Here is a 10,967-nt window from a genome sequence, read left to right as displayed (position 1 = left end):
CCTCAAGCACAGTTTGCTAGCTGTGCTGTTGTAAGCTCAGCAGCAGGACATAATGGTATTAGCCATCCTCTCTTTGATGGTAGGACAGTGAGCTAACTGTGGGTGAAGGCAGAACCTAGAAACTAACTGTGGGTGAAGACAGAACCTAGAAGAACCCTGATTGCCTGACTCTGAGTACATAGGTACTGTTTTAGCTGTTGTGGTTAATCACCACTGCCAACCAGATGTCATTCCTGTCATTTGCACAAAGCACCACTTAGCTTCCAGAGGATCAATTCCCAAGTCACAGGGCAAGCTCTTGGGTCCTTCAGAGGCAGTTTTTGCTGGAGTGTGTTGTCCTAAGGGCCAGTTGACTTTTGGGACCAAAAATCAACTCACAGCCCAATCCTATCCAAATTTCAAATGCTGGTGCAACTGTGCTGATGGGGCATGCACTGCATCTTGTGGTGGGGCAGTAGCCATAGGGGCCTCTTTAAGGTATGGGAACATTTGTTCCCTTACCTTGGGGCTGCATTGCAGCTGCACCGGTGCTGGAAAGCTGGATAGGATTGGGCCCTTAGTTGGAGTTAATATGCTGGTGACTCTGATCAGTTCTCATCATAGGGCGGGGGAAAGGCCAGACCACTGTATCAACTATAGATATGACAGCAGGAGGATAAAGGTGTTAGAAAGTTATGAGCTAAATTGCTAGTCTGATTGGAAAAATACCCTCATCAGCGGCACCTTATGTAGGTTTGTGCTTTGTAATGGAAGCAGACTGCCTAGAAATCTATAAGAACTGGGAAGAAAGAGTGGGGTGAATCCTTTGGCCTCCAGGCATTCCCCATACACATTGTACACTCCTACTGTGCAGCTAAAAAACTAACACAGAGCTATATCTGGGGGTCTCAGTGAAAGAACACCAACGGGGAACACAGGAAGCTGCCTTGCTCCATCCAGCTCAGTCTTGTCGACACTAACTGGCAGCAGCTCTCTGGGGTGTCAGACAAAGCCTTTTCTCTGCCTCACCTGAAGATGGCAAGAATTGAAACCGGGTCCTTCTGCATGCACAGCAAATGCTCTGCCACTGCATCATGTCCCTTTTCGAAAATTTGATGCCACTTGAAGGGGGAAGCACTGAGCAGTTTCTAATAAAGTCGAGCAAATGGAGGTTCTCCTTGAGCCTCAAAGGAGGAGGAAGGGGGGAGGCAGCCAGACTGCGAGGCTGCCAAAATACAAGGAGGCAGTCCGAAAAATTGCAGCCAGATTGCAAGGCCACCATCAGAAGCTCTGCTTGAACCTGCTAAGAGAAGCTAAGAGAAGGAGCTAGCAGCACCAAGCAGCTCCAGAATGCCTAAACACACATAATTTGGTGTTGCTTGTAGGAGTGTGCTGTTGTCTGATTTGATCCAGTGCTCAGTCTGTATATTTGTAAAATACAGTACATGACAATAGAATTCAAATATACAATTTTAAGAAGTCAGCAGGTTTTACAAAGACACCATAAGCTTCTAATGATCTCTGCTCCCATAGAAGCCAGAGTCCGGGAACAAGGCTCACAGAGCTGGCCCATACATTAGGCCAATTGAAGTGGTTGCCTCATGCAGCAGATTTTGGGGTACAATGGAAATGTGGAAGATATTGCAAGGAAATGGGGTATGGTGTCTGCAGTGGCCCTTTGCTCTGACGAATCTGGGGAAGCTGGGGTTAAAGCCTGGGCTTTTAGCAGTAGGTGTGCTGCACAGCTGCAGCCACTAGAGGCAACAAGATCTTTAGGGATAAAAGTAGCACCTGGAGATGGTGGGGAGTAGAAGGAGAGAGAATTAAACTGACTGATGAACTAACAGCCTGATAGACTGACTCATGGCCTAGCTAACTGGCTAATGGACAAACTGATTGCCTGGCAAACTGGCTGAATGGAGACTGCTGAGTGGTGGAGAGCTGAGGGGGTGCTGCTGCACCTAGAAGAGCTGCTTCTTTGAGGCCTGTGAGGAGGGACCCTACAACCCCACAGGCAGGCTACCTTCCTGTTGGTGTTGGGGTACAGTGGTAGTTTTTGTATGCTGGTAGAGCTAGCTGTGCTTGAGCCAGTGGAGCTAATCAGTTTTAAAGTAGACCTACCTTCTCTGGAAAATTTAGAGAGGAGGACTTGGTCAGGATGGAGAGGGCATGTTTGTGCCTCTGCGGTTCATCCTTCTCCTTTCTGCATTAGAAAAGGAAGAGGGGAACAGAAAGGGAGTGTGAATGTGGAGGGGAGGAGAGTGCTGAGTGAGACCATTGGGAGGAGCAGAGCCAGGCACAGCATCAGGTGAGGAGGAATCGCCTCAAGTGTCAGGAGTTATTGGGCCAGCCATGCCTGTGCCGATAGAATTTCTCATTGCTTGGGGAAATGGTGCACGAGCACATAGCAGTCTTAATTTTTCTGACCCCTGCTTGTAGTGTCTTGGGAAATCAGCGTGCTCCAATGATGTAGAATGAATCTATTTGATTCAGCATTTTTAATTTTTCTGGGGGCTAGAGATGCAAAAGTGAAGAGAACAGCTGTCTTGCCTTGTCTTTGAGCCATGGTGACTGCTTTCTGAAAAGCAGTTTAACAGAAATGGTTCAAGAAACCGGAGAAAGGAAGAAATCCAGCTCTTCTCTATTTCTGTCCATCTATGCCAACTAATGTCTGAACATATACAGTAAGGTCATTTGTCAGTAGTAATATGAAGCAGTAGGCTGCTAAAAGCCCTGTTGTTTGAGGGGGGGCGTGTTCAGCATTTGTGGATGTGATGACAAATCATACAAATGGATTTGTCTTCAGGGCTTGATGTGAAGAGACTAAAAGTATTGCATAATATGCTTGCTTTGATCTAATTCCAAGGTCAAGTTAAAAGTCATTTTAAGCTACTTTTTATTCTGTATACAAGAGCCAAACTGGCCTCCTACCAGGTTGGAACTGTGAGGGCAGCAGGGTTCACATTCCAGATCTCCCCACCACCCCAGTGGCTGCTATTTGTCCATAGTGCCAATGGGAGCTTGTTTTCTGGGGCAAATAAAAGCTGTGGGGTGGGATGGGAATCTGGATAGGAATCAGAGCAGAGGTAGAGGGCTAACTTTTTGGGTCATGGTCCCAATCCATGGCGTCCTAATTGGGCCATGAATAGGAAGCAAGTGCACTAGCCCCACGCACGTGATTAAAACATCTAATTTGACCCTCAGTTATGGCAGCATGTAAATGGAGAGGGGCGTTTGGATGCGTCTGAAGGCATATGTAACTGAAAACAGTACAGTGTGGCTGAGAAAAATGTCTCACTCAAAAATGCATCCTATTTACACGAACAGCTAGGGATCCAGGAGGCAATATGCAGACCTCCTCATCCAGATCAGGGCGAATGCTTTTACAGTTCAAAAGTGGTTTGGGATACGCCAGGGAGGGCTGCTGTTCTAGGCAAAAAAGCAAAACAAAACCAAAACTCCTGCTGGGTGTGCTTGAGCAGTTGAGCCTGCTTAAAGGTTGGCAACCTTCAGTCTCGAAAGACTATGGTATAAGCCTACAGCACCCAGTATTCCCAGGCGGTCTCCCATCCAAGTACTAACCAGGCCTGACCCTGCTTAGCTTCCAAGATCAGACGAGATTGGGCATGTGCAGGGTAACAAGCCTGCTTAAAGAGCTTTCTGGATTGTGGTCACAACATGGAAGAAACTGGCATATAATTTTAAAGCATCAGAAATGTATAACAAGAAAGTGGCAAGAGTGAGACAATGCCCAGTGTTACGCAATGCACATGGGAGTATCTTCGTCTTGCAATGGATTATTCGGCAATGGAGTGTCCACCCCCCAACCCCACTCCAGCTTTCTTTCTTCACTATTTCCGCTATTTTCTGTTCTTTCCAGTTATCATCTGGTGTGCGTGTTTGTGGGACTTATAGATGCTCTTCTAGTTATTCTCCCACTGAGGCTCATAAAGTCCATCTGCTGGAGGAGGTGCTGACCAGCTCCAGGGGAATTCCCAGCCCTTGGTGTGGTCCCTTGCGCTGATTAGTTGCAGATTTCAGTGCAGCATGTGTTACACTGTACTGTTTATTTTGACAGCTTAACAATGCCCAGTTTGGCTGCTACAGGTGTGCACAAAGGGAAGGCAGAGTGTGTGTGTGTGTGGGGGGGGAGCACGCATCAGAGAGAGAGAGAGAGAGAGAGAGGGAGAGAGCGTGCAAGCCTGCGCCACAGCCACAACTGCTGTCCTTGAAAAATCTTCAGCATTGGCTTTCAACATGAATTTAGGTCCAGTTGTTTAGGGTTAAGGAGCCTGTGCTTTGGTCTCTTCTTTCTAAAACCCTGAGTCCTTTGCTGCCTTTCCTTCACACTCTGGCATTAACCGTGCCACACGCATGCCTGAGACATGAGGGTTGAGGCAGTGACTCCATCTGTAAGTCGAAAGGGGCACTGCAGCACTGACAGACTTGCAGCAGCTGGTAACTGCCATAGGCATCTAAATTGTGTGATGGATTTGCACAAGGATGGCTGCAGAATCCTGCCTGTTGCCTGCTCTTCCTCCAAAGATCTTTGGTTGGTATATGTGTTTATCCTCACAACAATCCTGTGAGGGAGGTTGGTCTGTGCGAGCATGACTAACCCAGGGTCATCCCATGAGCTCACGGCTGAGTAGGGTGTGGAACCCAGCTTCCCTAGACCTAGACATCACACTTGATGGTCAAGGCTACATTCTGACCAGCAGGCCAGATTCACATTTGCTTGATAAGCCTATTTCCAGTCTTATCAATGCTTCTCTTTTGTTTTTCAGTGGCAGTGTCTTTCTCAGCCTGTAAGTCACACCATGTCTTGGAGCTTTTTTACATGCACAGAGCACTTTGCAATCATTAGGTCATCCATCGTGGTCACAGCCCTGGGAGGAGGGAGGGAGGTCACTTTTTATTAGTCTCATTTGGGGTACATGGAAATGAAACTATAAAGGTACATTAGCACATCACAAAAGCTGCACTCCTTGCACTACAATGCAGCTGCCACAGGCCAATTTTCTCCTGTCCAAAACAAGCACCACCCCTTGATAAACACAGAACAGCTACTTGGTTAGCCCTTGCCGAGCAGTTGCACCATATTTTTCAGGAACGACTTTTGAGAAACTGATTTGTTTCTCCAGCCTAGACACCTCTTTAGGCAGGGGAGCGCTAACTAAGAATTCTGTATTCTGAAGTTGGATCCTGAAAGTTGTTAGCCTAGATTTGAATTTGCTGTAGTAGATGAACAGCCTGATTCTCAGATCAGGTATATGCTGGTATAATATAGGAGCATTTATCCATCACAATGTTTAGCCGTTACCTTGTGGCCTTCAGCTATGCTTGCAGTCTCATCACTGATCCTAAGCAGGTGCAAGTGGTGCTGCACATTGTTTATGTTGCTTTTGTAATATGTATTGTATTTTATTGTGTTCTAAATATTTTGTTAGTCACCTTAAAGCTGCACTCCTATAACACTTACTTGGTTGTAAGTCCCCTGAACTCAGTGAGACTTACTTCTGAGTGGGCACATACAGGATTGTGCTCTCAGTATCTCCTTTGAGAAATGGCGGAAAAAGAGAGATGCAAATATTTTAAACAAACGCACGTGTCTTCTGCTCTCAGCTGCAAGGGCAGACTTGTTCAAAGTTATTTTGCCAAGGCTCCTCCTATGTCATAGATTCAGCCTCCATGAGAGGCTCATTTTTAGGGATTTTTTCCCCCCCTGCAGTGCATTCAGACTGTCCACCAAACTATGCCTTGTGCGCATCCAAGCTTCCTATGCCCTCCTGTCTTCAGAGGATCAGGTGCTAAGCTCTGTTGCCCCATTTCAAAGGTGTAGGGTGTCTATGGGAGACGTGCAAAAGGGGCCATAAAGGATGGTACACTTCCAGACCAGCCAAAGGTATACTTCTGCTATCCAGTGCCCATGACCTCATAAACCTCAAACAGTTCTCCTTTCCCTTGTTTCCATTCACAGTTGTGCTCCACCTTTCCCCTATACAAAGTTTTACAAACAGGTGTATTAATGAAATCTTGACAGAAACAGAATCAATTTACAATATGTGAAGTAGAGTTAGGAGTGTGGCTTGGATTGTGTGTGTGTGTGACTTGAATTTCCCTTATCATTCTATAAACAACTTTTGCAACTTCAAGCCATAGCTGCCAGCTACTGACCTTTCCCAGGAGCTGAATCTGGAAACATTGACTCAGTAGGTAGAAGTAGGGTTGAAAGGTGCCTGTTTTGTTCATGCTCTATGTTTTCTCAGTTCTTGTAACAGGTAAAGATGAAAACAGTTCAGTATCTCTTAATTTTGTCCCAACACAGAATTAACTGTCTTCATGATCTGGTCACAAAGCTTATGAGTGTGGCAGTTAACTCTCCAAAATCCACAGGGTTTTGATAACACTTAAAATATGTTAGCATTCATTGTTTGGAAGCAATTCTTCCCTGTTAATACAGAAGGCCAAGCACATCCAAGAAAACCTTTCAGTAAAACTTTATGTAATGCATGCCAACTTTTGACAAGGGAGGTACTCCAACCGTTGCTGATACTAAAACCAACATCTACAGCTTTCCTGATCCAAGAGATTCAATCCATTCATCTGCTGCATGATTTTGTGCATATGTGTAAATCTGTATCCATATACAGATTTATACATATGCATTAAATCATACACCAGATAAATAAAAACCTCTACTATCCAGCAGAGCATTGCATGGTACTATAACCCGGGATTATACCCGGGGTTAAACCCGGGGACCCCCGGCCTGGGGGTCATTTGTGGCCCTTGGGGGCTCACAGTCTAGCCCACAGAGAGCCCCCAGTCTCCAATGAGCCTCTGGCCCTCCGGAGACTTGCTGGAGCCTGTGCTGGCCCGACACAACTGCTCTCAGTGTGAGGACATCTGTTCGACCTCTCACCTGAGCTGTGGGACGAGGGCTCCCTCCACTATTTGCTGTTTCACGTCTGTGATGCAGCAGTAGTAGCGAAGGAAAGGCTGGCCTTGCTTTGTGCAAGGCCTTTTATAGGCCATGAGCTATTGCAAGACCGTCATTCATTCATATAAGTTCCATCTCTAATAAATTCATTTATGTAAACTTATTCAAATTTTAAATGTAAATTAATTCCTTTTTCCCCAGCCTCCCTGACACAGTGTCAGAGAGATGATGTGGCCCTCCTGCCAAAATGTTTGGACACCCCTGCTATAATCCATAGGTATACATGCCTCTCAGTTCCAAAGAACTATGAGCAACTTTCAGAGATGACTGCTTTACTTCACCAAGTAGCCTCATGCTGCGCTTGCAATTTCTGAGGGAGCGGGGAAAACGGTGTTGTTCATGTTGCATTATTTTAGCTGCGAGAAGTAACCACAATGGTGAATAAAAGAACACAGAACATGCATAGCTGGTTCGTCATTCAAACCTTGCTCCTAACAGCTAGGTATAATCAGCACATTTGTCAATTCTGTATATTGTTGCAAAAGAGTTAGATTGGTTTGTTAGTTACATTTGTACCCTGCCCCTTCCATCAGGTGCAGAGTGGCATTTTTTAAACTCACAACAATCTTGTAAGGTTGAACGTTCTTTTACATTAGGCATTGCTGTCTGCTCAAAATGACTGCTATTAGTGCCAGATCAGATGTTAGATCTAGTATACTACGAAACAAATACCTATAGGATGATGGCATATTCTACTAAGATGGAACATTTTGAGCAACAGGGAGACATAGAGAAACCTTCTGTTCTCTACCTATTGGACAGATTGTGTGGGTTCTAGGAACTCATTGGGAAGGATCAGGCAGCATCTCTGACTTGATGTTGCTCACACTGACTGTAGCATGGGCACTGCTAATTGCACTGTTGGACTGTGCAGTGGCCACTTGCCAGCCCACGAAGAGTTAACTGGGAAGGAATGAGCTCCCACATTCCACCCTGAACTTGCCACATCATTTAACTGTATTTGCAAGACAGTTTCTCCCCCACACACCCCAATTCCCGCATCATTTCTGAAAGTAATAACAGTGTATAAACCTGCTGCTTCATTGCCAGGGGTACAGCTCTCATTTATTTTAATCCTGATATGCTTAACTAGGGAGACGCTCCTCAGTAATGTTTTTAATTGTAATAACTACTGGGTCTTAAAAAGCACTAACTACCATGTGTGAAGAGCCAGGCTGGCTACACTCCATACCCCAAGCTGCCCTGCTCGCTGGCGCCAGGCGTATCCTGCTCGGCTGATTCTTCAGGGTTGGGCCCCATTTGCAGACAAACCAAAGGAGCCGCAATGGGCCCAAAACCACAGCTGAGGTGACATAAGGTAAAGTATTAATATTCAAAGGGGGTTCTAATTATGCACCAGGCGGGAACTAAATAACTTGTACATTGACTGGCAGCGAAGCAGGGGATTTGCTAGTATTACTAGACTCTCTGCAGTGCATATGCATTCTCTAGGCCCAAGATCACCAATTCTCAGCTATTAGTTCTTTGGGACCTCAGAGTATCTTCAATGACAGGGAAATCCACATTAAAGGGGTTTCCTCAGACTATCCCAGTTGGTGGGCAGGTTCACATGACATGCAGTCCAATCCCAATGAACTTTCCAATGCTGATGCAGTATGCCAGGGGTGCCCAAACCCTGGCCCGGGGGCCACTTGCGGCCCCTGGGGACTCACAATCCGGCCCGCAGGGAGTCCTCAGTCTCCAATGACCATCTGGCCCTCCGGAGACTTGCTGGAGCCCATGCTGGCCTGAAGCAACTGCTCTCATTGTGAAGATGACTGTTTGACCTCTTGCATGACCTGTGGGATGAGGGCTCCCTCCACTACTTGCTGTTTCATGTCTGTGATGCAGCAATGGCAGTGAAGGAAAGGCTAGCCTTGCTTTGTGCAAGGACTTTTATAGGTCTTGAGCTATTGCAAGACCTTCATTCATTTATACAAGTTCTATCTCTAATATATTCATTTATGTAAATTTATTCTAATTTGAAATGTAAATTAATTCGGCCCCCGACACAGTGTCAGAGAGATGATGTGGCCCTCTTGCCAAAAAGTTTGGACACCCTGCAGTATGCCAACAGGGTGTGCACTGCATCCTGTGGAGGGGAGGCAGTCATGGAGACCAGCCCAAGGTAAGGGAATGATTGTTCCCTTACCTTGGGGCTGCACTGCAGCTGAATTGGCACAGGACAGTTGGGTAGAACAGGGTCGAAAGTTTTAAAAATATACTTATGTGCCTTAAGAGTAGCTGCATGGTTTGTGACTCCAGCCTCCAGTCAGGCTGCATTGCTCATGGAGGCCATTTTCACACACGAGGTTTAATTTGGCTGTTCTAAAGTAAATGCTAACATAGATGTAAATTCAGTCTTGCCTGCTGATTTCATTTCCCAGTTCTCTCCTGCATCCATAAATTAAATGGCACTAATTCCAATCCTGAACATGGATTTAGGAACCATGCAATCCTAAACATGCTTCCTTGGGAGTTGATCCTATTGAACACCATGGAAGTGGCTTCCAAATGATTTTGTGTAGGTTTGTGCTGGGGAGGGGGAGGAGAACAACATGGCGAAAGAGCTCAATTATTTAGTGCCATAGCACTCTTCATCTCTAAGGGCCAAAGCACAGAGCTGGCATGGTGTAGTGCAAGGCCAGCCTTTCCATGAAGTGGAGTGAAACCGTTACACAGAGTGGTAAAGTTGGAGGAATGGTAAACTGATGAGCCCCGAGCCAATGTGTCTGTCTCCCTCTCCAGCCTGCTGCCCCAGCTGGTGTTCTGATCCTCTTCAGGCTCTCTGAGAGCAAGTCAAAAGAAGATCATGGTAGTGACAGTCCCCTTCTCATCCCAATGTGCTTCTGGAGGAAGAAGAAAAAGCTCCAGATCTCCTCTCCACACCCATCCATTATGAAGCACGAAGTGCGCAGGGAGAGGCAGTCTGGAGCCTGGCCCCCTTCTTGTCCCTTACTTTCTCTTTGTTTCACTTACCTAGAGCTTGGCATACAGCCTTCTCTCCACGCTACTTCTGTTTCAAATGAACTGATATGGTGCATGCTGGGAACCCAGCATATTCTTGTACATGTGAAACAGAACAGCATTGAGAGGAGAGATTGCATGCCAAGCTTTAGGTAAATGAAATAAAGGTCAGCAGAGGTAGAGGCGCTTCTCTTCCCCCCCTACCTATCCATCAGGGACGCTCACTTGCTGGTTCTCCCTCTTGCTCACACAGTCTTGATTCTTTTCCACTGGGGGGAGGGCTGGGGAGATGGATGTACAGCAAATTTAGGGGAGATTTCAAGCAGTACAAGGCACAGGCCACGCCTGTTGTAGTGGTTAAAAGACTGAGCTGTGAAACAGGATGTCTCTGGTTCAAAGTTTTGCTCTGTCATTAACCCCCACCCCGTCTTTGGCAAGCCACTCCTCTTAGCCTCTGTTCTCCAGCAATACAATGGGGATAATCATACTTACTGTACAAGGTTGTTGAAAGGGTTACAAGGTAATGTCATGTGAAGCACCAACATGGAAATGCTCCACTGTGGAAAGAGAGCGCAGGATACTTAAAACAGGAGTACAGAATCTCCTTCCGCTCCTTCCTTACCCAAAGGGCTTTCTATCCGAGCTGGTATTTCTCATATCAGAACTTGGTTGAGAACAGGAGTGGGGGAGGCAACCGGGACATAAGCTATGGATGGGTTGGGTGGCACTTCTCTCCCACTCTGAGGTTAAAGGACAGCACCATCCCCTTTTCTATATTATCGGGGCATGTGAATTTGCCATTGCAGCCTTTAGCTGTGCCCTCCATAGTACCACTCTGATTTTCTAGCACTCAGTCATAGCTTCAAGGGGAAGTAATCCAAAACATGCATGTTCCAACCTGCACTCTCTCAGCCATCCTGAGGTCCTCTTCTATTTCAGCTTTCTTTCTAGGATTGTCAGAATCTCAACTAATGCGAACTATCTGGGCAAGATGATGTCACTGGGTTCTGCCCTCACT

At 46.3% G+C, this 10,967-nt stretch overlaps 1 pseudogene; it reads right to left on the bottom strand.

The window, feature by feature from the left end:
- Positions 1–3,512: 3,512 nt before the first annotated feature.
- LOC136643255 (5S ribosomal RNA) lies at positions 3,513–3,631 on the bottom strand (annotated as a pseudogene).
- Between the last annotated feature and the right edge of the window lie 7,336 nt (positions 3,632–10,967).

Source organism: Tiliqua scincoides, chromosome 2 (genome assembly GCF_035046505.1).
Source record: "Tiliqua scincoides isolate rTilSci1 chromosome 2, rTilSci1.hap2, whole genome shotgun sequence".
Lineage (NCBI taxonomy): Eukaryota > Metazoa > Chordata > Lepidosauria > Squamata > Scincidae > Tiliqua > Tiliqua scincoides.
The sequence above is the reverse complement of the archived record's forward strand: the minus strand, read 5'-3'. Positions and strand labels throughout refer to the sequence as shown.